We start from the raw sequence: 6270 nt of genomic DNA, 5'->3' as shown, positions 1-6270 counted from the left end.
TCCACATCTCCTCAAGATGCAAATCAACCTGCTGCAACCACGAGGCACGTGGACGGCCCAATGGCCTCCTCCACTCACGTGGCTCCCTCTGTGAGAGAATCTGGTGAGCAGGATCAGCCTCCGGAAAATAAGCCACATGTCCACACAACCGCAGCAGATGCTCACGGACTGTGCAGGTAACAAATCTTATTTGAGTTTCCCTCAGCAACCACTCGTTGGACACAATATCTGACCAGCAATAGCCAAGGATTCTCCGGAGAGACCTGGTGCCAAAGGAATTAAGTCTCCATCTCAGATCCCTGGTCAGAGTCCAAGTCTCACATGCATTGAGCAAGACTGGAAGCCCCAAGAACCTGAAGAGTCTGACTTTCATTCTCCCGCACCGGTACTGGCAGCACCACACCCCATTATCCAGTGAATCAATGACTCCCCAGGCCCAACCCAGATGTTTATGACCTCTTGCTCACAACCAGCAAAGACATTAATATCACTGCGAAGGTAAGTGAATCTCTCCGTGACCTCAACATCCACTCCACAAACAGGTACGGACAGGATAGCAGGATCCAAGATGTCATTGAAAGCCTGGATCTTAATTTTGACCCAGGAAACCCATAATCCCAGCGGCTCTGACACCTCATTCAGCACATTGAGGGCCCCAAAAGGATATCTAGTGTCTCCGCAAAGATGACTTCATCATCCGCGAAATCAAGGTCAGAGATCTTGACATTCCCAAACAATGCACCGCAAATTCATTTCTCCGTCATCCTTCCCAGAATCCAGTCCAAACAAGTTCTGAAAATTGTGGGGGCCAGTACACATCCCTGATGAACCCAAGTAAAAACTGTAAATAACTCACAGATCATCGATCACCACAGGTATCATCACATCTAACAGCACTCTCAGTACCAGAGTATAGTTCAGACATCAGATCGATCAGTCGTGGTAGCACCCCATGAAGACCAAGAATCCTCCAAAGGGCAACCCAATTCACTGAATCAAATGCTTTGCAGAGATCAACATCGGCTGAAAGCAACCTCTGCCGAAACTCTCATCTGCATTCAGTGAGGACCCGAAGAGCAAGGATACGGTCAATCGTTGACCTCATTGGTGTAAAGCCTGATTGCTCTGGATGCTGGTGCTCAAGCAGATGGTGGCGAACCTGATCAACAATTTTCCGAGCAAAGACCTGACCCAGCACTGAGAGCAGCGTCACCCCTCGGTAGTTGTTGCAGCCTTGGCGATCACCCTTACCTTTCCAGAGATGGACAACAAGGCCCCTCTTCTAGTCAGTTGGGATGATGCCTGTGTTTGAGGCAAAGCACAAAACTGCATGCAACAACGTGAGTACAGCATTTCCCCCAGCCTTAAGAAGTTCAGCATGGATACCACAGATCCCAGGAGCTTTACCCCATTTCAACCGGTTCACCGCAGCCTGTGTTTCCACAAGCAAAGGTGGACCACAGTTGATTTGAGGGGCAGCAATAGGGATAGAAACACCCGACATCCAACTCGACAGCTCTTAGATCAACCTGGTGCAGCCGCTCAAAGTAACCGGCCCAGCGGGCCTTCACTGAGGACTACTCTTTCAAGAGCCCACCACCCTATGCTCTCACTGCAGTACACCAAGGGATGGGCTTGGAGGAATGCAATGCATGAATTCCCCTGTAAGTAGGACAAGTATTGACCACAAGTGATGCCCGACCCCCTCACAGATTACTCTCACATAGGCCTCCTTGTCACCGTTCGTGCACATACACTTTTATACCTCAGCTCCATGAACAGCTCAGCTCTGCCATTCAGCCTGGCTTTGTGATTCAGGACAATGGTATCCAGTGGCCCTTGAGAGAATTCTTCTTCGCCCGCTGGTGAGTTCCAAGACATCCACCGGAAACATCAAGGACAGTGGTTATGAAGGCACTCCACAACTCTTCAGGATCCCCTAAAGCACCCAGACCCCCCAAATCTCCACTCAGTCTGTTCGCAAACTCCTCAGCTACCCTCTCATCCTTGAGCTTCCAACATAGAGCCTAGGCTGGGATGGTACCATTCTCGTGGATTTTAGGTGCAACTTAAGAATTGCTCCAACAAGCCTGTGGTCAGTATTGAGGAACTGAGCACTCCGGTAGACCCTGCAGTTCGGGAATATCCTCCAGCAACCATCAACGAGCACATGGTCAATCTCCTTTGCCACACTGCCAGCGTTGGAATACCAAGTCCAGCGATGAGCCTGTGGGCCCTGAAACCATGAACCAGCCATCCACGTCCATGACCATCTTGAAAAGTCAAGGAACTTAGTACTATTCTGTTTCGCAGTTCCAGACACATGGGGACCAACACATGTCTCATAACCATCCCTATCAGTTCCAGTCGAAGCATTGAAAAAAACCCCAAGACCAGAAGAGTATCTCTCCTGGGGTACTGATCAACCTCAGACTTGAGCGTAACAAAGAATGCATCCTTCACTGTGAGATCACTCGCTTCACTTGGAGCATATACACAGACCAGAGAAATGACTCCCAAGGAGTGACAAATCATTAATCTCATAATACGCTCGTTGACCGGCGTTACATCAATTATCATTGGGGTCAGCTTTTTGGACACAGCTACAGCAACTCCTTGGGCATGGTAACCATCAGAGCGATCAGACCAATAGTAGGTGTAACCACCTGAAATGGTGTCGCCGCAATCCTGTCTCCGAACCTCAGAGAGTGCTGCAATACTGATGTCCAAACGCTTGAGCTCAGATGATAACAGAGACAGGTGATTATCCTCTCTTCGGGATAGGACATTTCAGGCACCCACCCAAAGGAACCACCTCAGGTTAACCCAAGGAGACCGCCTTCTGGTGGATGACACCTCAGCACCACCCTGACACACACTACCGCAATTTGACCTGGGAAGTTTACCCCGTGGTTTCCCTCCTGTTATCAAAGATTGGGGGTCCCAAAGGCTTTGCCCCAATTATGTGAACCAGTGAGCTTCCCTGCGAAGGGAAGCTGCACAGGAGGTAAACCCATGGAGTGGGTTTTCAGATTTCTTTTATGCTTTCAGTATGTTTTGCAGAATGAAGGGTTTTACGGTGGCTGGAGTGCAAATCTTGCAACCATCCTCCTTATAAAAAGTAACCTAACTGCAGGAGGACGTCCGCAGACACAGTTTGGCACTCGATATGGATAGCCATTGGCTCACAAGGAGCTCCTCCGCTATTTGACAGGTTTTGCTTTTCATCCTGCTGAGTGTCCATATAAAAAAGCTATTATAAAGTGGTCATATGCTTTGAAAAGCCATACTTTTTCTCGAATTCTCGAATGATTTCAGAGTAACAAGAATGACAAAGATGCCAGAATACATCGCTAAAGTACCACATCGAGAGATCGTAAAATCGCCAAATTGTTGATAAAATGTCATCCAGCCTAGCACAATAATGGCTGAAGCAACTACAATGATTCCAATAGGATGATGCAACATTGTCTCTTGAGTATTGTTCCTGTACCACAACAAAAAAATGATCCCATTCAGAGTTTAGAAACAATACTTGTAGCACAATACACCCCAATATGTTGAACTAGAGTCTATATATTAGGAGTAGCATCATGACACCAAAATACAACACCACAAACCTTTTGCGGATTGCCATTTTGTCATTTTTCCATCTCAATCCCACAACAAAAAAAATACACAATTATACCAGCCAGCACTACAAGTCCACATCTACCTCTCATATTATATACAAAGATGTCAAAAGATGTCATGATGGCAATCCATGAAAGGATTGTGATGTTGTATTATGGTGTCATTCCTCCCTTATGATCCCTTCCTACCTTAATTAGTTGTTTTGGGGGGGATTCCATCCCAACATGGTTTTTTTGAAATGTTCTTTTCAGTGACATCACAGAAAAGTTGTAGTTGTATTGTTCAAATGAAAGGACTCATTTGTTGAAATTGCTTGGAAGCTATCTTTGTTGGAACAGCAAAAAATTGCATTATCATAACTCAACTGATCAAGGAATCATTCTATATCATACTATATACAGTATAATTTGAGAAGTGAAGGTTTGTTTGTTTGACTTCTATGCACTCTTGAACCTCCCTACTCAATGAGTTGAAAACTGGTGGTTGTTCTCGGCATGAGCACGCGAAGGTTTTAGATGATAACAGAAAGATCGCCCAGGGGGTGGTTCAAGGTGGGGGAAGGAAGCAAATCCTCTCTATGTAAATATATCGACAGTATTGTGTAACGCTGCCTGGTGGGTCATCGAGCATGACAGGAACTAGGCCTCTCTTGATATCCCTATGTGGCCTGACCTTATTTGTCAGTTTTGTACATAATTCCTCAAAATCACAGAGAGTGCTTACTCATGGGAGGCCCGAGGGACATATAACTGCACTTATATGTGACCATCTACAAATTCTGTAAGCATCTACATAATGTATACACAATACAACTCCATACCCGCTCTTAGGAGGCCCGCAGGACATATAACCACACTCATGTGCAACCATCTCAACACTGCTTATGCACGAGAAACCTCAAGTGGGGGAATTAACCCTTTCCGTATGGACAGGTTCATTGGAAGTTATAATAAATTGTCATACTTTTGTGCTTTTCATATTCTTTACTAACAGCTCCCGAGTGTTTGCAGCAATCATTTTGTAACAAATTTTACCTGTTTAATTTATTTTAAAGTTGTGCATTCAGCAATAACAAGATCAACATTTAAATCAAAACAACATATAATTGTGTGTGAGACAGACAGTATTTCCCTGTTCAACCCTGGGCCATGCAGACAGATTTCCTCTCCAGAAAGCATTTGCCCAAAATACAGGGTGCTTACAAAGTCCCGTTACATCCCAATCATCATCTACCCTCATATGTTTGGTACATATGTTCATGATCATGTTAATGAAAATGTTAATGTTAAGCTTAAATAATTAATAGTATTTTATCCTCTTGTGTGTTCATTATATTCATTTATCAAGATCTGCAGTGGGGTAACGGGACTTTGTAAACACCCTGTACAGCTGAGCATATGTTGTGAACTTCTTATGTGATTCCTCTTATGTTCATACATTATAGATAGGGGTATAACCGACAGTAGCAGATTCTTCTCATCTTCATTTTCAACACAAGTGTCACAAAGTCAATCTAACCCTTTATGAAACAGCAAGTCACACACATCTCCAATTTACTATAAATTGAATTTTGAAGAACACTGAAAAAGAATCTCTATAAGTTATAATTAGTCATAGTTGTATAATGAAAATTCAGACAGATTCAATCAAGGTGAGGTGACAATATTCTCCCAAACCAGGTACTTTGAGAATTATATTTACAATTATTCAGTTTTTATTATAAGTTGATCATAAATTTTGTTTTTTTTTCTGGAGGGTCCAAGGCTAATGGAAAATCTGTCATACAGAAATAGTGCACTCACATGAAGACAGCCATCAAAAATACATGACTTTACTTTAAAAAAGACACAAAAACAGCCATCAAATTTGGAGTAAGTAACATCCCGAAGCACCCTGTGTGCCTCAGGTAGGGGTATTGCTCATATAAAGACAATTTCTGCCACCGCACCCCCCCCCACCCCCCCCCCATACCAACTGATCAGGTTTATCCAAGCTCTATCCCCTAAGCTCTGAACATTAATCGAAGAAACAGGATATAATTTGCCTTCTATTAAGTTTTTGATAAGACTCAGCCAGGGTCAAAATCAAACTGCCGTCAAGTGCCAGACTCATTGTGAACACTCCACTGACAATGGCACTGATTCTGATAGAGGTCAACTTGTTTTTTGACCAAGATTCAAGATCAGGAGACAAATTTCATCTGAGATTGTCTTCTATTCTTTCATCTTTTCACCTACCTATACACTTTCTACCCCAACCACCCATCCCCTCCCCACTTTCGAGTGCTCACTCATCATCCCATATTACACTCACTGTATGCTGTCTGCAGTATTTTCTTGATGAGCTTAGGCTAAATGAATTTGGAAATTCACAGTACGCTTAAAAAGTGGCAACATTAAGCCACAATTCATAAAGAGTCCAGAAAATATGGCAAAAAATAAAAGGATGGATAAAAAGGCTTCAAGGCTTTGCCAAAGGAGAATGTGTTGTGGTAATGGCTTCCAATGAAAGTCAAGCTTACAATAAGAAGACTTAGAGAGATCAATGTGTAATGCCATGCTTTAATTCCTGAACTTGACAAGATGACAACCCCCAGCTGGATTCCTGACAAATTGAAAAGTTTCGTATTTTTCTTGG

The sequence above is a fragment of the Eptatretus burgeri genome, chromosome 4 (assembly GCF_056783735.1).
Source record: "Eptatretus burgeri isolate ZD-2024b chromosome 4, Ebu_testis_v1, whole genome shotgun sequence".
Classification (NCBI taxonomy): Eukaryota; Metazoa; Chordata; class Myxini; order Myxiniformes; family Myxinidae; genus Eptatretus; species Eptatretus burgeri.
This window is presented reverse-complemented; position numbering follows the sequence as displayed.